Below are 23,138 nucleotides of genomic sequence, written 5' to 3' on the forward strand. Positions count from 1 at the left end.
AAGATTTTAATCTCTTTAACACGTAATTCTTTTATCACACACATTACCACAGGTGAAAATTAAGATACGGGGTGTAGGTCCTTACCGGTTTCTACTTTATTTCCAAGTCATTGACGAAGTCTTGGAAGTAAAGTAAAGTCAGAATTTTTTCACCTGCGGTAATGTGTAATATATCTTATATCTATCCATCTGTATATATATATATATATATATATATATAATATATATATATATATATATATCTATCCATCTAGATATATATATATATATATATATATATATATATATATATATATATATATATATATATATATATATATATATATATATATATTTATATATATATATATATATATATAATATATATTTTGTTCACAAATAGTTTTGTGTACATGTTTGTGCACGAGTGGACTTGTATGTATTTGCGTAACTCCAACCTTGCGTGGTCTTGCAGTTGAATCGATTGTTGCAGTTCATATAGTGTTGAGAAGTTCTTTTTTCATTTCGTCGGTGAAAATTGAGCTTTAACTGTAATAGCTAATTAGCCCCTGGTTGATGCTGGTCTTTTTAGCTGAAGAGTACCTGGTGTGTTTTGCGGAAACGCATTGTTATTGTCTCGTTATAGGTTATTGTTCATTATAACAAAGCTTCATCGAAAAAAAAATTCCTGTTTTCGATGTCCAGTTTATCAGTCATGTCCTGGACATGTTCGAATTAATTAAACGGAAAGCGGCAGGTTTTTTTCTCATTAGCCGGGAAGTGGAGTTAGATTCTACAGTATGTATTACTGGTTGGTTGTTATTTTGTTTATGACATGCATCTTCAGTGTCCCCTTATGCGCACTTCAGTGATGAATGCGGACTTTGTTTTTATTACAGTATCACACGATCTTCTCATTACATTGTGATTACTAGAGATGTATGTAAGGATCTTGTTCTTGACTCTGCAACAATTTTGTTGCATTTTGGCTTCCCATGTTCATCCAAAACATTAATTGCTTTCCAGCAAATGAATTTTGTGGGTGTGTCGATTCTTTGATAAGGAATCTAGAGCCAAATTTTAGAAAGGCCGATCGCTCAGATTTTACTCTAATTTAGTCATATCTTTTATCACAGGCTTCCACCTGATAAAAATTTCAGTCACAAAAGACGTCTCAAATTCATCCTCTCTACGTCCGTCAGTTTTTTCGGTAATGTTGCCATACTTCCAAAGTGAAGAAAATTATTTCTCTTGACGTGATCTTATTCGCATCAGAATTCAGCCGAACTCTCCATAGCAGTTTGAAAAAAAGTACTTTGTTTTTTCTTCATGCACTTGAAGTGAATATATAACCTTCATTTGTGCGTCAAGGCTTCAAGTCTTCATTTAACTTAATTCAATATTGTGAACCGAATAAATTGGGCTACCATGAATTTGAAATAGACTGACACTCACACGAGGTGAAAAGAGCAGTTTACGGAAGAAAAGTGTAAGAGAAAGGAAATCCAATTAAAAAAGGCGAATAGTGGAATTCGAATCGCAGAAATAAATTGAAATTCAGATGAGATATTGGAAATTCGATATGTAAAGACTGTTTATCAAAATTTAAGTTGGAGACTGGTAATTCGAATTGAAATGTCACTTGGGATCAGATTAAAATGAGAAACTGGATAGCAAACCGAAATGGGAGAGGTGGAATCGATATTAAATTTGCAGATTGAATTTGGAATCTGGATTAAACGAGCTTGTGTACGGAAGAGCATTCATACAAAGCCACTCAATGTTTATCGTAGATGCTCAGACGGTATCATGTTCTGAGGTGCAGGGAATTTTTTCCTACGATGTTTTTAAAAATAAACGTCATATGGAAAAAGACCACGATTACCACGTCTCAGTGGTATCATCAGTTGAGATATAAACATTCATCTTCCGTGTTACTAAATGTAGAAGACGAAACAACCAGAAAAAGCTTTGCATTGTGTGTGTGTGTATATATATATATATATATATATATATATATATATATATATATATATATATATATATATATATATATATATATATATATATATATATATATATACATACTAGCTGACCAACTCGGCGCTGCCCGGGAAAACTAAATGACAACCATCCCGGGAAAACTAAATGACAAATGTTAAATCTCTCTCTCTCTCTCTCTCTCTCTCTCTCTCTCTCTCTCTCTCTCTCTCTCTCTCTCTCTCTCTCCTGTGAAGATAGTTGCTTCAGTTACATTGCCCAGCATTTTTGACATTTTATATTTCACCCCTTCTCACCCTCCATTCCTATCGGGGCTGAACTTGGACTTAAAGGGTATCGGGAGTGTCACTATTCATCTAAGGGACCTCGAAAAATATGGATTAGACACTAATATCTGTCGTTTTCGGTTATTTTTACATTTCACCCCCTTTCCACCCCCACCCCCTTTGGTGCCAGTGAAGTCTTACCCCCACACTATTCTTTTCCAGATAGTAAGTCATATGTATAACGAAATGAGGTATGATGAATTCGTAGAGTTTATTTAGTTTCTAAGTCTGCTTCAGACTGTCACTCGATGGGCCGAAGTTCAATTCCCGCAGCCGGCTGATGAAGAGTTAGAGGAATTTATTTCTGGTGATAGAAATTCATTTCTCGCTATAATGTGGTTCGGATTCCACAATAAGCTGTAGGTCCCGTTGCTAAGTAACCAATTGGTTCTTAGCCACATAAAATAAGTCTAATCCTTCGGGCCAGCCCTTTGAGAGCTGTTAATCAGCTCATTGGTCTGGTAAAACTAAGGTATACTTAACTTTTTATGGGCAGAACCAGTCCTCTTGCAGGGAAGCCCCTCCCACCCCCACCCCCTTTGGTACTAGTGATGTCTTACCCCCACAGTATTCTTTTCATGTGTATATCAAGTCTGGTTGAAATTGCTCAATGCATTTCAGAGTTATGCTGGAACACAACACACACATTCATACATCCATTTATGATATATATATATATATATATATATATATATATATATATATATATATATATATATATATATATATATATTGTTACAAACTGGGTCCTTGGTTGGGGAGAGAATTGGAACAATTTACCTGGGTGGACTGCCTCTAAACCAAGGGGGCCGAGTTTATAAACAAAAGATGAAAATTATGGGAACTCACCTTAGAACTTCCAAGATTTGAGTAATAAATGGAAGGTCGCCATTGGGAATTAGAATTCTTTGACAATTTAAAACATGCAAGACCCAAAAGGAATGTAAAATGCAAACCCATTAAATTAAATTACATATGGTAGAGCAATAATGCAGTACTTGGCAAATGAGCAATGTAAATAGGAGGGGCCAAAGATACAATAATCCCCGTTATAACAATAACTTGGTTATGGTAGAATTACATTAAATCGTCACTGATGGGAATTCTTTGAAAGGGGTGAACTCCCGGGTAATGGAATCAATTAATTAAGATGGTTCTCGTGTAGCAACGGAATTTCCGCTTTCAGGCTGCGATCAGGAATGGTTGCGAAATTTGGATGGCAGTCATGAACTAGTGGGGACATAGATTTGCAACTGGGTAGATGATGACTCCCTGTAAGAGAGTTCCGGAGTTAGTACCACACGAAAGAGAAATGAAATCTCCCTATGAAAGTATTACACAAATGCACGTTCTTAAATTCTAAACATTACATAGCCCAGATGATAAATATGAAAAATCACTTAATCACAGTCTTGGAGTCGTGGTGGATTGGGCTTTTGAACAAGGAGCATGTGTTCGCCATCACACAAAGGGGGAAGCTTCAACCACTTATATCGCTTAGACTAATCTGCCCTTAATTTGCACCGGGGAAGGGATATTGGAATACTTATCACTGAATCGTTTTAAGTTGATTTCAAGGCAAGTTATGGGCCGAGTTACGGGCTGCTTGAAGCAGGATGACTTAACAAAGGGAAAGGCTTTTGTGGAGAAAGGAATTGAAGTTCAAAGGAATGGAAAAATCAAGGGATTTCAGGGGGGAGGGAAAGTGCTGGCTTACTGACTACTTGCGACCCACGAACCTGATCTACAGTTGTTGGCGCCAAAACATGATCGACTCGGCCGTTCGTCGAAATTAGCTTTCACCCAGCGGAGAGCGGAAGAGTCGCAGGACATGCGTCTTGGACTGGATCTTGGAGGCCTCTGATCCCATCTCTGAGAATGCTCGCTGTTGTTTGTCGAGATGTAGGCCTATCAGACCTGCAAAAGTCATACGGCCAGCAAAGAGAGCGGAGGGAAAGGATCCTTAAGATTAAGTACTTAGAGGTTAAGGTCCTACCTGTCGGACAGCCCCACTATGTCCCTTAAGTTCGCAATACCTAACTACTTCCCATCACGTGATGGGGGTGAAAAGGGGGTCTACATTGTTTATCCCAGATCAGCTAAGTGGGGGAGCTGGTTCCTACGTTGGTGAAGACTGGCTTTAACTGCTTTTCTCTGGTTCAAAGTACTCTTACCTCTACTTCGCCCGCCATGTTTCCCTGTCCCCATTGTCAAATGAAAGGAGAAACTGCATTACAAGAATGAGGATGCACTGGTGGCTAAATGAGGGAGGGATAAATCCGTGAAAATATATATGTATATATATTTATATATATTTATATATATATAAATATATATATATGTATATATATTTATATATATTTATATATATATAATATATGTGTTTGTGTATATATATAATCACTTTATTATTCACCATACGCCCTTTTTCCGCTGAGAGGTTACAGCTGTAGGCAGTTTTGCCCCTTCGATTTTCAGAAGGACTTGAGCAAAGAGGTTACCAGCCGTATCCCCTTCCTGAACATCATTTATACATATATAAGTATGTATATATACATATATATATATGTGTGTGTGTGTAATTATGCTTATATGTATATTTGTATACGTGTGTGTGTGTTGGGTGTCTACCAGCAAAGCCAGTCACGTCAATTTTTCCTTTCCCTCTCATCCTGCCTCTCTCTCTCTCTCTCTCTCTCTCTCTCTCTCTCTCTCTCTCTCTCTCTCTCTCTCTCTCAGAATATTTAACTGTGTCTCCAGAGCGGTATATGTATATAAATGTGCTCATTACGTGCCATAGCGCCCGTAGGGAATTTTCCTAAAACTGACATTTCATATTGGCGGTGTCACCGTTTATTTCGGCCACTCAATCAGCTGGTCCTCGCCAGAAGCTGGTGAATCCGAGCTCAGGGTTGGGAAGCGTAATCCAATTGTTCAGTTCGCTGTGTCGTTGTTCTGATCCTGTGTTAATTGACGAGGACTCCAAGGTGAGTGATCACGTTTCAGAATCTACGTTATAAAAAAAGATAAATGAATATATAAGAAATGTTTAAGTATAAAAACGTCTCGTTTGAAATTTGATTGTTTGGCTGGTGGTGGTGAAGAATTTCCATGATGTTATTCATATTGGGTAAATTATGTTTAACCTTTGGGTTCATCAGTATTGACATTTGCAATAGCATTTGCCATTTAGAAATTTATGTTGTTATAAGTTTGCAGTCGGTTCTTAACGTTTTATATAAACTTCTGTTGTGTTTCCATGACTCTGCGGCCGTTGTTTGCAAGTTAAGGTAAATTGTGTATTATTAAAGTAAAGTAAGATAGTGTTTTTATTTTTCGAGATAGTTATTTTTTTAAACCAAGTTTCATTTTTATTGGTCATATTTTTAAAATATCATTTTCTCTCATAGCATAACAGTCTTTGTGTGTTTTGAAACAGTTCAGAAAACAGTCAATCTATATTTGGTTCTCACCTCGTGGTCCACTTTCGGAATTGAGGTGCGGCGATGGTTTTTACATCCAGCTTAATTCCAAGCGTTGTAGCGTTAGGTCATATTAGTGGGAATTAGCATTTTAAGTGATTTATTTCAAATGATGACCGCTGTATCGAAGATCGCGCCTTTTCAATTACTCAAGCTATGAATAATTAATGAGTGATCAAGTCTTTGATATTGGGGCGGGGAAGGGAATTTACTCCAGCTGTTTTTGCCCACGTAGAGGCGGTGGCATGCAGTTCAACCTCCGCTTTGCTCCTCCATTCATTCCATTAGATTATATATATATATATATATATATATATATATATATATATATATATATATATATATATATATATATATATATATATATATATACCTGTATATATACATACATATATATATATATATATATATATATATATATATATATATAATATATACCAGTGTATATATATGTTATATATATATATATATATATATATATATATATATATATATATATATATATATATATATATATATATATATATATATATATATATATTCGTTCACTCCTTTGCGATGTTGGGGTTGCCGGTCTTGCTGTTGTTTCGGGTTGCTGCTAATGATCTCTTGTTCTTTCTTTGTACAGTCGCTCAGTGAATGGATGTTCTTTGTTCACGATTGTTTGGTTGCTGGAGTTCTGAGTTGTGTGTGAAACAGATAAATGACTGATTATTATTATGATGATGATTATGAAGGATCTTGATAGATCAGTGGCTACACTGCTCGCCTCAGCGCCCAGAAAACTGCCCTCGATTCCTGACCTAGGCAGACTGGATTCTCACGCCTTCTGTGAAAACCTAGTTTGTGTCTGAATTATCTGATAGCAAGACAACTGTAATGTGTTGCACCAGGGTAAAATAAGGAAATACGGGTATGGGGCCAGCAACCTCTTGAAGGCTTATAGCTGGAACTCATAAGGCATGCACCCTTCTCTAAGGGAAAATGCCGCATTCATGTTTTATATGTGTAATTTTGCGTTCTTTGTTTGAGATTCTTTGAATACTAAGCTGTGAGTTATGTTTTGAATTGGATAATGAATAGATTAGTATTATTATTGTTGCTGTTGTGTTGTTGTCGTTGTTTGTTATGTCCCGCGGAGAGTTCTGTAACACTGACTTTCTTAGAAAGGACGGCATTATTTAATTTCATATTGAAATTTATTACCGAAATCACGTCTATATCTTTTCTCTTAAAATAATTAAAACCACGGATTATTATAGAAAATGAATGCCCTTCATATCAGTAATCTCTCAGATTAATTCTGAGTATTCCCGAATTCAGGGCAGCTCATGTGAACGTTGTGTCCATTGATTACTGTTGGATTTGTCCCTTGCCCCAACTGATTGTATGGTTGGGGCTTTGACAGGAGGTGTCATTTAAATGTTATTCAGATATTATGGGATATTTAGTAGTTGACCCGTTCGTCTGGTTGATAAATCTTTTGGCATACAGGCATTATCTTCATTCATGAAAAATTGATCGAAACTTGTTCAGTTTAACTCTGCCTCACTAATCTGGTTATCTACAGTAAACGATGTAAATTAGTGTGAAAAAATTAAAACAACAAATGGAAACAAGTGAAATATTTCAATTAACTCAGGAGACCTGAAACTGCCATTAGCAATGCAACCAAAATCGAGTAATGATAAAACTTTAAAACTATCGTCAGCTCTCAAACAACGACGCTTATGGAAAAACGACAGCATTTCGCGTCATGGTAAAAAAATCAGTGTGTGATTGGCAGACATGGGGAACTTTATATCATCTCGTAGCTGCAGAGACTGAATGAACAGTTTGGTGGGGAATATTAATTTGGATCACTTGCATAAATTTCATGCTGTCAGAGAATGATAAAATGAATTTGAGCCGAACGTTGTTTATGCTGATGTTTTTATCAACTCACTTTCTTCTCAAAAACTTCGACAGATCTCGCTCAGAGGTTTGGCGGTACGAAAAATGGATGTGTTCTTTTCAGTGTTTGGTGAATAAATAACCCAAGGGCACCTGCGGGAAAAGCCCAGTACATCTCCAAAGCTTGTGCACAAGAAGACGTTTTCAAAATACATTGTTTGATGTTTGGTATGGAACTTTTTCATATATTTATTTATTGTCATTTTGATTATAAACAATCTTCACAATAACATCGAAGATGGGGGCTGAGTAGGCTCTTGAATGTTCGTCCTTTGGATTACATTATAGGCAAGCAATTTTATATCAGATTTCTTCATTATTATTACATGGCTCTTGTTGCAAAGAACGTCTTGTCGGTTACAAAGAAACAGTCTGTGGAGGATAAGCTATACTAACGGGTTGGGAACGTATGCTTATCTATTTGTGTGGAAAGGCTCTATAAGAATATAAAAAGGAGCATTATTCATAAAGAGTTTCTCGGAGTATGTCCTCCGAAACATTTCTGATATGGTTATGGAAACCGTTTGTACGGCATATTTTTTCTGTGTTAATGAAATGTTGCAAAGGAACACGTTGCCACATGTCTGAGGTGGGACACCCGGGCCTTAATTATGTCTAGTTCATGATGCAGTTTTGTGATAATTTTGGAAAAAAATATTCCTCTTGCGGAAAAGTGGCAACAGGTCCGCACTGACTCATTGACTGTTTTTGTCATTACTGATAATAAATCAGTTTATCATGGAATGATAAATTGAATAAGAAATGATATGAGAATAAGAAATTATTTGGCGGGGCTACACAAAATCAACATACTCTTATATGTATATAATTTTTTAACTATATGCATCGCCGCTTCGCATTTTTTTGTAGCTGGTTATGTTAATGATCACAAACGTTTGTTAGAACACACTCTTCAAGTATAATGTCTTTCATCTCCCAAGCTAATCAGTATAGTGCCAAGTTTTTTGGTCTCTTGGTAAATACAAAATGCAGTTCTTATTTAAAAGGCGTACATTTCTTTGCATTGCGTGTCGATAATACTGATACTCTGATAACTTCTTCCATAATAAAGATGAATGAACATAAACTGTTATAAAAAGAGCTAAAAAGGAATATTCAAATACTTCTAAATAATTCAAGAGAAAACCTACAAAAACCGACGACTCTAAAATGTAGAAGGAAACGAAAGAGGTCGAATGGAAGTCATCAAACCGTCCGTCGTAATTCGATTGCGTCATCATATATTGCAACATTTTCCTGCACGCTTCGAAGGAAGGCTTAACCACATCAAACAACACATTTTTACACTAGTATACAAGATTGCGTTATTTTCCATCGTAAATAAATTAAATCAAAACATAGTACCTGAGATTCAAATAATTTAGATGCTCTGATGCTGGCAAAATATTTTCATGAATCTGAAAATATTGTTTAGGAATCTGAAAGTGTTTTTATGAATCTGAAGTATCTGGTCAGAAGGACGAGAGTATACGGATGCGTATAAGAGGTTCACAGGACGAAAAAAGTTGTTCTGAAAAAGTTTTTTCATTATATTCTTTCAAAAGAAAAATGTCAATATCTGACAGATGGCGGAACGCCTCCCCTGTATAGGGGCTGTATGCAGCACAGTAGTGCGAGAAGGGTAGTAGCTTTTTTTTTTTATTTTTCTTGTTTTGACGAAAAGGAACTTCAAGGTTAGGGTAGTGTGAGAACGGGGAAAATAATCTGCTTTGTTAAAGCAGCGTTTATTCAAAATGCATTGGTGCAAGGCTAGTGTGGAAAGAGACTTTTTTTAGAGAGAAATTTTATGGAATGTGGCACCTCCATCCATGTGTGTATGTGGTTGTATTATTTTGATGTGACACGCATCACAATCCAGAGGAAATGTAGAATTCTGTTTTGATTAACTTGCATTTGAGACGGCGAATGTTCAAGGTAACGTAAATATTTGATCACTTTGTTGAAAGGAATTAGCATATTGTTTCTGCAAATGCATTTCCTCGCAAGTGTATCCTCGGTGGGACTAAAAAAAAAAAAAAAAAAATAGGCGTTTGAATTCGAGGAGAGCATCGTATCGCCTGTCGCACGAAAATAATTGGTAATTCCTTGCTTTGCCTGTTGTGGTTCTCATGTGCATAAATTATGTAGATTTTCCCTTTGATCGCTTCGAAATACGAGAGGACGCGATATGGCGGGACTGCATTATGCTCTTAACGTTGTGCTTGATATTTTTTCCTCACTAGAACCTCACCAAAGGGAATGTTTAATCAGGGTGCCAAGCCGATTTAATTTTCGACATCCTCCCAGTCGCCCGTGGCTTTTTTTACGGAAGCTGTCAACCCCCAAATGATGTGTCCACGGCTGCCTTTTTATTTTTAGCCTTTCTCTATGTATTAGTAGAGCTCCATTTTCTTCATCAGTCAGTGAAAGCAAGTAACTCTTTAAACCTTCAGAGGTTCCCCCTAACCTCTTTGGAATGGTTGTAAGGCTCGTGATAGTTTGATTCTATGGCAACGGCATCAAGCAGGAAGGTTGTAATGTCAAAGGTAAGGTTACCTGTAACTTTAGAATGATTCCCTTTAAGAAAATCCTGGGGGTGGGTGTTGAAGTATAACTGATATGTTAATGTCTTTATGTAAAAGCTAATTATTTCTTACCGATAGCCTACACTGGGGCCTTAAGAATGGGTGTACTTTTTTTTTTATTGTTTCACATTCTTCATTTTTGTACATTTGTTTAGAGTTGTAGTCTGATCTTTTTCTACGCAATATAGCTGTCTGCGTTTCATTCATTCGTTTTCAAGTGATAACCGCTGGTAAAGTGACTCTTGAATTGCAGATTTATAATCTCATATTTTTCACTAAGTGATTCATGATTTATTCACGAAGGTTGTTGTCAAGAGACCTGAAGAGAATTTCACCCCTTATTCAAGCATTCATCTACAGTAAGTGCATACCAGTTTAGTGCGCAAACATACATAAACACTCGAGCCTCCTCTTCCCACATACACACACACACACATATATATATATATATATATATATATATATATATATATATATATATATATATATATATATATATAATGCACCAGAAAATCCTCATTGAAATTGTGGTAAAATTGGTTGAGTATTAAAAATAAAATAGGCAGCCACTTCATTTCTGAACGATTACGGAAATGTACCAGTTCAGCTTTGATGTGTAAAATATTGCATATTAAAGACTATGAAATCTTGAAGTGGCATTTATTATCACAAGGGTCCTTCAGTATCGAGTAAAGTTTAAATCGGGTCTGTTTATTCATTACGGTATATATTTAAATTGTGGATCAGTCCTTAAATACCGAACTGCATGACTCTCGCACAATATGACGATTTTCCATCAGGAAGAAGTAATTTTCAGTTAGAAAGTCATGGATTCTTCGCTCATATACGCACTATTGTGCAATTCTTACGAAATAAAACCTTTTGAATGTAATTTGAAATATTATTGTACGCTACACACACACACTCACATGACAGATTTTACACTCACATGAAGAGAAAATCTGTCTCTCTCATTCCACATATATATGTATGTATATATATATGTATGTATATATATATATATATATATATATATATATATATATATATATATATATATATATATATGTGTGTGTGTGTGTGTGTGTGTATAACATAAGTTATATATGTATATATAAATATATACTTATATATACATATTTTGTATATATATATATATATATATATATATATATATATATATATATGTGTGTGTGTGTGTGTGTGTGTGTGTTTGCGTAATTGTGTGTGCATTTACTGTATATATAAGAGAAAAACTCATATGTGAATTTTCTCTGTGATAGCTTTGCCTAATTTTTCCGCATTTACAAAATATAAAAGAAGGGAATTCCAAATGTGTTTTAAAGTTTAAGAACATTTGTGGAAGTACTTTTGTAACAGGAACCCATTCATAGCTTTAAATTACTCTGACTCATTTTCGGAAATTGCAAGTCATAAATATTAGTAAAAACAGTTGAAACTCAGAATGTATTGGCATCTTGCATTCAGTCGGTAATCAGCGACAGAGAATTACCCATAGGCATTTCATTAAGCCCATTATTCAGAAGAAAAAAGTTCTGTAGGAAGCTTCTTTAGGAAGTTATAGAATGAGTTAATTAGATTTGCTCGAAAATTCCTTTGGGTAAAGTCAAATATCCAGCACTCCAATGGTTCACTTTTCTTGTGGCCATATAATCGGTTTATATTTTATATCAAGTTGTTATCCCTGCAATGGAATTTATATATATATATATATATATATATATATATATATATATATATATATATATATATATATATATATATATATATATATACAGTGTATAAATTGTTTGTTACTAAATGGGTTTCTGTTTCTGAAATATATATATTTTAAACATATAGGTGAAATTGTTTGTTACTAAATGGGTTTCTGAAGAAGAAGAAAAATACAGACGGTGACATGTGATGTTTATGAACCAGTCTGTTTCAGCAGTTTTTCCCCATATTTACCGCGCGTAGGCAACCCTGCCCCGGACATGGGGGGGACTCGTCCCTTCGTCGTCGCATCGTACTTTTCAATATTATGATTGCGAAGGCGCGGGGAAATCAGGATAAACTTTCCGCTCCTGAGATTTCCAATGTGAGCAGAGCCATCATGCGGAGTGCAGTTGACTTCAACCTTTTTTTTTTTATGCGAGCGGAAAAGGGATGTTGGTGGAGGTGGATGGGGTTGGGGGGATGACAGCATGTTTTGGGGTGGCTTACTCTCTTTCGACGTCGTCCAGCGTTCAGTTCATGCGAGGCCACAGGGCTCTCGAACGGAACAAAAGCCACGGAGCACGGGGTTTCGGGCATCCACAATAGAGATTGAACCGCTGGTTGAGTTGAGTGACGGGAAAAGTCTCTCTCTCTCTCTCTCTCTCTCTCTCTCTCTCTCTCTCTCTCTCTCATCGCGTGTGTGTGTGTGTATGTGTGTGATCTTTTAAAAGAATTACTTTAAAATTAATTATTAAGGTTCCTGTCCACGAGCCTTGTTTGTGTCATTATCATTGTAATTGGTTTCTGGGTTCCAGTGATTATTAGAATAATTAATGTGATGTTAATGATTTTATTTCCATCATTACTTATTATTATTCTCTCTCTCTCTCTCTCTCTCTTCTTATCACTGTACAATGTTCAGCATAAAATTGCTAAAGCTGTTGCTGACGTTTCCTCAGAAATAATTTTACTGCAAAGCAGCGGCAAAAAATAGGAAAAAAATGGTTGGAAAATAATCATTTTTCCAGCATTTATCAAACTTTGGCATTTCTTCGTTTGGTTAAAATCTCCTCGTGTATAATTCCATCGGCATGTAGCCTGGAAATTCTCTCGTCTCAGACTCGTTTTTTAATTATTTCTGCCGTGAGCGGACTCATTTGACACATCCTTATGCTAATTTCGACTGAGAAACGACTGCTGTTTTGTTTGTTAGTTTGTTAGGTTCTTTTTTTTTTTGGTCATGTGATAGCTTTCGATTATTGGCTTTGCATTCAAATGAATTGCATATTCGATATTTGTAAAGGAAACACGAGGGAAAGAAATAGTCCCGAAAATATTTCTTTGGTTATATACTTTATGTAGTTTTTTCCGTGCTGTGAGAATAATCACAAAAATATAGTGCAATTTCCTGCATAAAACGGGAAGTAAAATGAGGGAAATTTCTTCATAAGTTTTTCGTGTGTTGCAAAGAAGCTTCAGTAACCACAAACAAAACAAAGAAATAAACAAAAAAGATAGTTCCCATAAACATGTGGATGGTATGGATGTAAGCGCAGAGGTAATGATGGGAGAAAAAGGTCTCTGGAAACATATTTTGTAAGGAAGTCAGTATAGAGAGGGAAGGAAAGAAAGAGAAAAAAAAATATCACCATAATAAAAATGTTAGGCACTGTAAATAAAACAAAAAATACGACACGTAAAAAAATAAGACACGTCTGTACTATCAAGAGGCGGACACAGAGATAACCCTTACCCCCTTAAAAAAAAAAAAACGTTAAAACATAGTCTTCAGGAACATGTACAGTATGTAATGGACTGTAAGAAAGTAGTGGGAGGCATCTGTTGCTCGCCATGATCTATCGGCGTGGCTGGATACATCCGCGTGTGTCGACTATTTACGCGTCGACTTTTAATGTTATGGACTGAGGCAAAACTTGGGCGGCTGAAAGTTTGCGCGTTAAAGCTGATGGCCGTGAGTTCGCAGCAGCCTCGATGCCAGGCAGCTTTTATCATCTTCACATTTTTATCTGGAGAAATATTCGCTCGAAACTGTGCGCCATTATTAATCCACTTGACGTCTCTGATGCGGAATGGTTCGTGTCATTCACTGTAATTTTCGTTGTGTAGATGTAGCGGTGGTTTTAATGTAGACCAGGTGTTTTTCTTTTCTCTCTCTCTCTCTCTCTCTCTCTCTCTCTCTCTCTCTCTCTCTCTCTCTCTCTCTCTCTCTTGCATAGTGTAAAGTAAAATAAAGCAAATCTGTTAAAGTAAGTTCATATCTATATGAATTCCAAATTCACGAAATATTTTTTTCTATTTATGGACCATATTGTTAAACTAAACGTGGATATTTATACATCAATGTCAAGGGAGGAACACCTGCTTCATAAACAGGTTCATGAGAGGGACTGAAGTTCATTACCGTTGTATCTGTATTTATTTGATGGAGTTCGTCCATTCATCATGGATATGTCGAATTTGAGAGAGAGAGAGAGAGAAAAAAACAAATCCTTCATTCCAAAAAATTGTCGATTGATGATTGACAGAAAACTGTCCTTGCAGAATCTTGACTGTTCACTTGTTATAAGTTCGTTTGTTCATTGTTGCATGATCGTTATAGCGTGATTGCAGTGTTTTTAAAGAATTGATTGAATGCTAAATTAATAGTTGTTAGAAATTCTCTCTCTCTCTCTCTCTCTCTCTCTCTCTCTCTCTCTCTCTCTCTCTCTCTCTCTCTCTCTCGTAATTCTGTTCTACAAGTGTTCAAGACAGGTGTGTTAAAGTATGTTTTGGAGGTTAATAGCATCAGTAAGGTTTCTTTTGCATATTTTTGTTGGTGATGTTTTTGTAATCCCATACATTAGGGACACTGTATTCGTTTTGGTCTACTGTATAACAAGCTCATTTTATTTCTAGTCTTTCATGGTTTTCAAGATCATCACGGCGCGATCATCGTTACGGACAATCGGATGATGTCATTCGTGATTCAGAGTAAACATTTATTTCTACGAAGCGTGATTATAGGGAACCGAGAATTACTGTTGATTTGTAATTACGTTAAGCGAGAGGAATTAGGAAATGTTATATGCAAATTGCTTTCACGATAAGACGATGCCGCTGAAAACAAGTGGGGTGAAAACAGGTTTGTGATGAATGCTTGGGATGTCTCGTACAGACAGCTGAATGAGACTGTGAGCATGCAAATGGATAGATAGCTTGTTTTGTACCTCCTGAGCAGCCGAATGGAATGGGCAGCAAGGAGATGGAGAACACTATCTCTCTTTTATTTCCATTCTTTTATTTTTAAATTGATGTTTATGTTGGACAATTTTCTGAGATACGCAGCAGATCTCCTCGGTTATTAGATGTGAGATTGTGGTTTTGGTTGGTTGTCCATGTCCTGCTGCAGAAGGTTTGGCCTTCAACTCTCTACCTTTGCTGGGACCCATCACAGTCGACTAACTAACCAGGGACATATTTCACTGTTTAGCAACACATGCACGAGAACAGTGGAAGGATGAATTCCTTTAGAATCGGAACAGGAGTATAGAAGAGAATAACACGTAATAGATGAGGTGGAAAAAAAAAAAAAAACTCAGATGTCTAGTGGAACATCCCCCCCTTCATTGGACGGGTGGGTATCGTTCTCAGCTAACACCTTGCTGGTCCCGCGTTCGATTCTCCGATCGGCCAATGAAGAATTGGAGGAATTTATTTCTGGTGATTGAAATTCATTTCTCGTTATACTGTGGTTCGGATTCCACAATAAGCTGTAGGTGGTCCCGTTGCTAGGTAACAATTGGTTCTTAGCCACGTAAAATAAATCTAATCCTTCGGGCCAGCCCTCTCTAGGAGAGCTGTTAATCAGCTTAGTGGTCTGGTTAAACTAAGGTATACTTAACTTATGAAATTTTGCTTTAATGGATAGCGCCCTGAAACATAATTTTCTCTAAGGGCCCACAAGGCTGAAACCTGTTCTTAAGACGGCAAAGTTTACAGGGTTCGTTTACCCAGAGCCCTGAATTCTTGTCCTGATTCCCAAGGAGGACTCCAATCAAAGTATAAGCCAAGAACATAGTTCAGGAGGATACTGAGAAGGAATGGAAGGCGACAAAGTTCATCCTCAGAGGAGTGGGCTGGCCAAGAAATGAACCCGAGGATGCTTGAAGGTATGGCTCAGGGTGAATACAAAAAATAACAAGGGCTCTCTTGATACAGAGACAAGGCTTAGGCGTCATATCAGCGTTACTGCACCAGAAACAGAACTCTCTGATAAGGAAAGGAGAAATATATATATATATATATATATATATATATATATATATATATATATATATATATATATATATATATATACACACATATAGTTATTTATTTTCTCCTTACATGTTCGCGCCGAAGGGGAATTTATATAAGTGATTTTTATTAGGAGCGACTGGCAACAGAGTCGCTGAATGGTACCCTTCGGGTTTCATTCCACCATTTATTTTGGGATGAGGTAGCACTGTTTTACACACACACATGCATACATACATACATACAAACACACACACACACACACACATATATATATATATATATATATATATATATATATATATATATTATATATATATATATATATATATATATATATATATATTTATATATATATATATATATATATATATATATATATATATATATATATATATATGTATATATATATATACACACATACACACATATGCACCCGCCTTCTTCATTTTGCTGATGGTGATGGCTTCAGGTGCTATATTTTTTCACTGTTAGTGGTAACCCATCACCATAGTTCACTAGCTGCCAGGCACATTGTTCACCGCTCTCAACAGATGATGTGCAGTAAGCTTGGATAGTCAACTTGAGTCGAAGTGCGATAATTTAATTCTGGAATGGTTCCCTGTTTGAAATGCTGCCGAAAAAATGGGAATTGTTAGTGCAGTGAATGATAAACGTGGATATTCGTAATAAGGCAGAGGAAAATACCTGCACATCTCATGCTCTTGTTCGTTTATGGAAATCTGCAACGACTGTGTGTAGGTGTTTGGTAGATTTCGGTACACCGAAGAAATGAGACCAGGTTTTTATTAACGTTAGTGAGGATGCTTCCGTGTAGCTCTATATATGTTTACGTAAAAGTTTTTATAGATACTTGTCTCTTAAACAGTGCCCATGCCGTGAGATGCTAATTATTTTAGTTACAATGGTACACCAAGCGCGCGCACTGATACGCACCAGTGCTTGCGTGGACCACATGCAAATGATCGTTTGCATCCCACAATGGGTGAAGCTTCGTATAATCTTGCATTGTAAAGCGGACATGCAACATACCTTTTTATGTTTAAGAATTCTCACCTCCCCCTCCCTCTCCCACTCCTACATTGCAAAACCGATGAGAAAGAAGATTTTTTTTTTCACATTGTTCCGCCTAATGATTATAAAACTAAAGCTGAATGTCCATAATGGTAAATGAAAGTCCGCATCTTTTTTGAGTCATTATCAGAAGCTCCTCACGGGAAAATCTCTCCCAGTGGTTATTACCGTTCCAAGAACGGGGTATACATTTAGAAATCATTAAGGATTCCCGGGAATGTTTTAATGAAATGATATTGTTGATACACTGAACCATTCGAGCATCCACTCGCGGTCTCTGGCGGGATACGCATTGTATCCGAAGGGATTATTTATTCGTTTCGTTGGCCACAGTGCAAATTCGGATTACCGCCTGTTTGGATGCAATTGTGTTCGCGTGTTTTGTCGCGGCATTAGCTTGTCATGTTTAATTAATGCGGTTGAAATATTCTTGCTGATGAAATGCCGTTTGATTTGGTCTTATATTTTGTCATAAAAGTATAGCTTTTTTCATGTTTTTCTTTTATTTGTATGTGCATGTATTCACACACACACACACTTCTCTGGCGCGTATTTTGGTAAGGTGTATGTGGTACTGGTAGCTTCAGTTAAAATTTCTTAACTTGGGTGTTGAACGTTGTAAAGGATAGATGCAAGGTTGTAAATCTCCATGGGAGAGGCGAAAATTTTGCCCGTATAATCTGCAGTTCAACAAGCATTACCCAGTACCTTTCATTTACGTAATCGATATGAAACATTTTGACTGATGGTCGAGAAAAAACTTACACGTGAGAGCGAATGCTGCTGTTTCATTGAAATCTTAATCCTTTTATGATTAAGCATCGTATATTCTCTTATTAAACTTGATAAGGTTATGCCACAATAAGCTGTAGGTCCCGTTGCTAGGTAACCAATTGGTTCTTAGCCACGTAAAATAAGTCTAATCCTTCGAGCCAGCCTAGGAGAGCTGTTAATAAGCTCAGTGGTCTGGTTAAACTAAGATATAAACTAACTAACTATGCTTTATCGTTGTCAACCAGTCACTGGCCAGATGATCTGTACTTGAATGTATGCATTTAATAAACGTTTAATGCTGGCAAGAGAGAGACCGAGAAAAGAGCCGACGGATGTAGCAGAGAAAAACCAAAACTGGACATCAGTAACAGAGAGAAAAAAAATAACTGGGCATTATGTAACATGTGACAAAGGAGCACCCCGCGTACTAACAACAATTGACAGAAATAGAAATTAAACATGCTGTATGTAACATAGGGGCCATTAGAAATATGGAGGTATAATGAAGGTTACAGAAAAACTTGATTGATATAAATATGGGAACACAAAAAGTAACAGACTGGAGCAAAATCAAAATTAAGCGTGACTTCCGTAACAAATACGAGAATAGAAGTGTGAAATACGAATAAAAATGAAAAAAAATATGATCAGTGGAAGAAGTGATGATATCCAGCTTTTTGTGAAAGAGCTGCTGCTAGGTGAAGGTTGTCTTTGTGTGATAGTCTTCGCTGCTGCCGTGAGAGTTCCTGCTTTCTGCTTTGGGAAGAACTTTTGCCTTATGAATGCTTTCTGCTGAGTTAAGGGCTGATGCCTTATAAGTGCATACTGTGTGAATAGCTTCTGCTGCATGAAATGTTACTACTGTATGGAGATGTATTTTGGAATAGCGTCTGCTACGTTAATAGTTTCTGTAGCCGTAAGATATACTCCCATGTAAAGGTGTTCTTTTGTGTGAAGGAGCTTCGGGTGTCTGAATAGCCTCTGTTGTGAGAGGAGCTGTTGCAGCCTTATCGATATAGCCACTTGCTGAGGTCTAGTTGACGATGTCTTATCTCTCGGGATTCCAGCCAAGTGTTGGAAAACGACGTCGGTGACCTTTTGGGGGACGCGTCTTCAGAAACCTGTTCTTTTGCGACAAACCTGGCTTCCAGATGGGGGAAAGGACAAGGACTCCTACGCAGGGAATTCGTAATTCTCTCTCTCTCTCTCTCTCTCTCTCTCTCTCTCTCTCTCTCTCTCTCTCTCTCTCTCTCTTGTCTCTGTCGTTTGGAGAATTTTAAGGACGTGAAACTTACCAATGTCTCCCTTTGTGTATAAGTACGCTTAAAAATAAACAAAAATAAACATATATATATATATATATATATATATATATATATATATATAAATCTCATCTCTCTCTCTCTCTCTCTCTCTCTCTCTCTCTCTCTCTCTCTCTCTCTCTCTCTCTCTCTCTCTCTCTCAAACCTTAGTAAAGGCAAGAGGGGAAAGAAATTCCTTGTCAAACCCAGTGTGTTTGGCTTGCTTGATTTTACTAAACCGAAACACGCGAGACGATTTCAGGACGAAACGAACCTCTGCGTAGCTGTAGCACAAGAAGCAAGAAAGGCTCAAGAAAATGTGAGGTAATTTCAATGGAACAAAAGCGTTCCGGACGGTGCAGTCGGCTACTTAACTTTCCCGTTGGTGCGTATCGTCTTATCGGAGCGCGTGGATCGATTTTTAGATAGAGGTGGTTTGGAGAGAAGCTTTTCTTCTTTCTCCCTTTTTCTCTCTTTTTAAATTATTCTTTTGCTCGCCGTTTTATGAAATGGCGAGTGATACGGGTGATTTATGCCATGCAGTTTATTATATAACACTTTAACCAGGGGTTTGGTAACACGAGAGCCATGCACTGTATATATATATATATATATATATATATATATATATATATATATATATATATATATATATATATATATTGATGAAGAATATTTTAATAATTTTATTGGAGTTCGAGACTTGGCTCGTTTTCATTGTTATTAGATTTGTCAATGTATTTAGTTTTTAGTTTAGAGTCTGTTATTTGAATTTATCATAATATTCACTTGCTTGTGTGCCTGTTTATATATATATATATATATATATATATATATATATATATATATATATATATATATATATATATATATATATATATATATATATATATATATATATATATATAGAGAGAGAGAGAGAGAGAGAGAGAGAGAGAGAGAGAGAGAGAGAGAGAGAGAGAGAGAGAGAGAGACTTATATATATATATATATATATATATATATATATATATATATATATATATATATATAATATATATATATATATATATATATATATATATATATATATATATATATATATATATATATATATGTACACAGATACATAGATAGATAGACAGATGGTAATTTACGTAATCGAATTGAAACATGGAAGACTTTGCGTAACTGCATGAATCGTTCAGGTTGCCCTTAGAGTAACATTTTCTGAATGGTCCCAGAGCTTCCATGACGAGTTGTAAATGTCATGGTCAGCATTTGCACAATGCCGCCTCTTTGAAAATGTCATCTTTATTTTTTCGTATAAAAATCTGTAAATGAATTTAACAGAAATTTAGTGTATCCGGACTGATTACGCAATAAGGAATTAATATTCCTGTGTGACATTTAACCAGGTATATAACTACACAGCAAAGGATATATTAAAATGATAACCATTTATTTTCCGATTCAAAAATTGGTAGTTTTGTAATGCTGACACTCACTAAAACACCATCTGTGAAAAAATAATAGTGATGTAAAAATGAAAATAAAGTTTGCTTTCATGTCGATTACAGATATTGTGTGACTCTTCGCTAAGTCACAGATTTACGAGAAATGACACATTTCAAAATTATGGTCATAAAAAGAAATTTCCAATGTCTCCGAAATAGCGTTTGTGTTGGTCAGACGGCCCTGCCGTAAATCTACATTCTTTTCGAAGTATGATTAATGTTTAAAAGTTATTTTTATCAATTTTTTTTTTATTCCAAACTTTGTTGTTCTGACTGTATTATTAATATTGTTACTTTTCCTCGATATAACCAGATGATAAACGTTGGGTCTCTGAGTGTAATATCGTCATTATTCACGGTTAACCAAAGGGGTTAGCCGTTTGCATATCAAAGTAGTTACTTCCGGATCATATGACATTATATCGGCAATACTGAAGATAAAATGAACTGGGATGTAGAAAGGCTTTTGGCAAGGGTGCTCAGCCAGAAGAAAGAGAGAGAGAGAGAGAGAGAGAGAGAGAGAGAGAGAGAGAGAGAGAGAGAGAGAGAGTTAAAGAATAGGCCAATTCCGTGTGGTCTCGATAGCCACTCTACTCAAAACCTTTCTTTTCTCTTCTTCAAGCGCGGCCGCGTAAGGGACGGAGATTTGGTTTTTTTCGACGCAACTGGTTCACCAAATACTATTGTCTTGTAGTCCATGTGTTTTTGCATGATGTATTGAGTATTAGTTCTTCGGGAGAATGGTCCAGTGGAAGTTCGAGTAATTGCATGGGAAGTTGGGTGTTAAATTATCAGAGCGAAAAAAATAGTAACCTTAACAGAAATTCCAAGCTTTCTCTCTCTCTCTCTCTCTCTCTCTCTCTCTCTCTCTCTCTCTCTCTCTCTATATATATATATATATATATATATATATATATATATATATATATATATTTACATACATATATAATATATATATATATATATATATATATATATATATATATATATATATATATATATATATATATAATATACTAAGCTGACCCACCTGGCGCTGCCCGTTAAAGCTCTTGAATGACATCTCTCTCTCTCTCTCTCTCTCTTCTCTCTCTCTCTCTCTCTCTCTCTCTCTCTCTCTCTCTCTCTCTCTCAACACCCATTCACTGTTATAGAATTCAGCAACCTAAGGCCGTGTATTTAAAATTAAATTTACCTGTCATTTCTTCTGCCATTTCATCGAAAGTACCATTAAAACTTAGGTGTAAACAACAGTCCACTCACCAGAACGGAAGAACTGGTGGTATTACCTAAATATCTTCTGACCGACTGACAGGTAATTGCACATGTGGACAGGTTTGCACCAATTTTGTGACAGTTTGCTGTTGTATTTCATCTGGGAAGCGTCTCAGATGCTCTGATCAGAATATGAATAAATTATGTATAGGTGTTATTCATTTCACTGTTAGACCCTTCAGTACCATTTGTAGGCTGTTATAAGTTCAAATCATACAATAAAAATCTAAAATAATATTTCCATGTGATACAGACAATTTGGTATAGGCCTAGGCCAATGATGTTTTCTTTTATGATGTGTTATTATAATGAAAGTAAACTTCACTGTCCAATCCATACAAAACTTAACGAACCCCTCTGTTCTAATTTAAACTCATTCGTTAATATTATATGAGAATAGATGTCTTTTTTTAATAAGAAATATTTAGTCTATACTCTGTTATGCCTTTGTAGTTCATTCCTATTATTAAGTGAATTGCTGCAAGAGTGCCTTCCACCCCCTCATCATATTAAGAAAAATAGTGACAAAACACTTTCCCATATGGCTAACTTCAACTCGTGATACATATTTTTATATTGGTTTTAGGGACGTTTTTAACGTAACAATAAATTACAACTCATTATCTTTACAATGACAGCAAATTCCTTAAGGCAGAATTGTATATAAAGTTACACGTACGGCATCTTGGTCAATTCGTACGATAACGTAATCATGAATCAAACAAAATCTTTGAGTAAATACACGTTAATAAATGATAGAAATGGATGTACATCATTCTAATATATAACCAAAAACAATAATTGTATTTTCCTAAATGATGGGAATACTATTCCTTACTGTGTATGATTACATGAG

At 35.9% G+C, this 23,138-nt stretch overlaps 1 protein-coding gene and 1 long non-coding RNA gene across 2 annotated transcripts in view; one reads left to right on the forward strand and one right to left on the reverse strand.

Annotated features, from left to right (window-relative positions):
- The window catches only part of LOC136854674 (fat-like cadherin-related tumor suppressor homolog), a 723,114-nt gene that overhangs the window by 533,195 nt on the left and 166,781 nt on the right, over positions 1 to 23,138 (forward strand).
- On the reverse strand, positions 3,352 to 4,162 carry LOC136854675 (uncharacterized). Its single transcript, XR_010857761.1, has 2 exons — positions 4,046 to 4,162; positions 3,352 to 3,578 (listed from the first exon to the last, which is right to left on the reverse strand). It is a non-coding gene; the product is annotated as an uncharacterized lncRNA (long non-coding RNA).

Source organism: Macrobrachium rosenbergii, chromosome 29, assembly GCF_040412425.1.
Source record: "Macrobrachium rosenbergii isolate ZJJX-2024 chromosome 29, ASM4041242v1, whole genome shotgun sequence".
Taxonomy (NCBI): Eukaryota; Metazoa; Arthropoda; class Malacostraca; order Decapoda; family Palaemonidae; genus Macrobrachium; species Macrobrachium rosenbergii.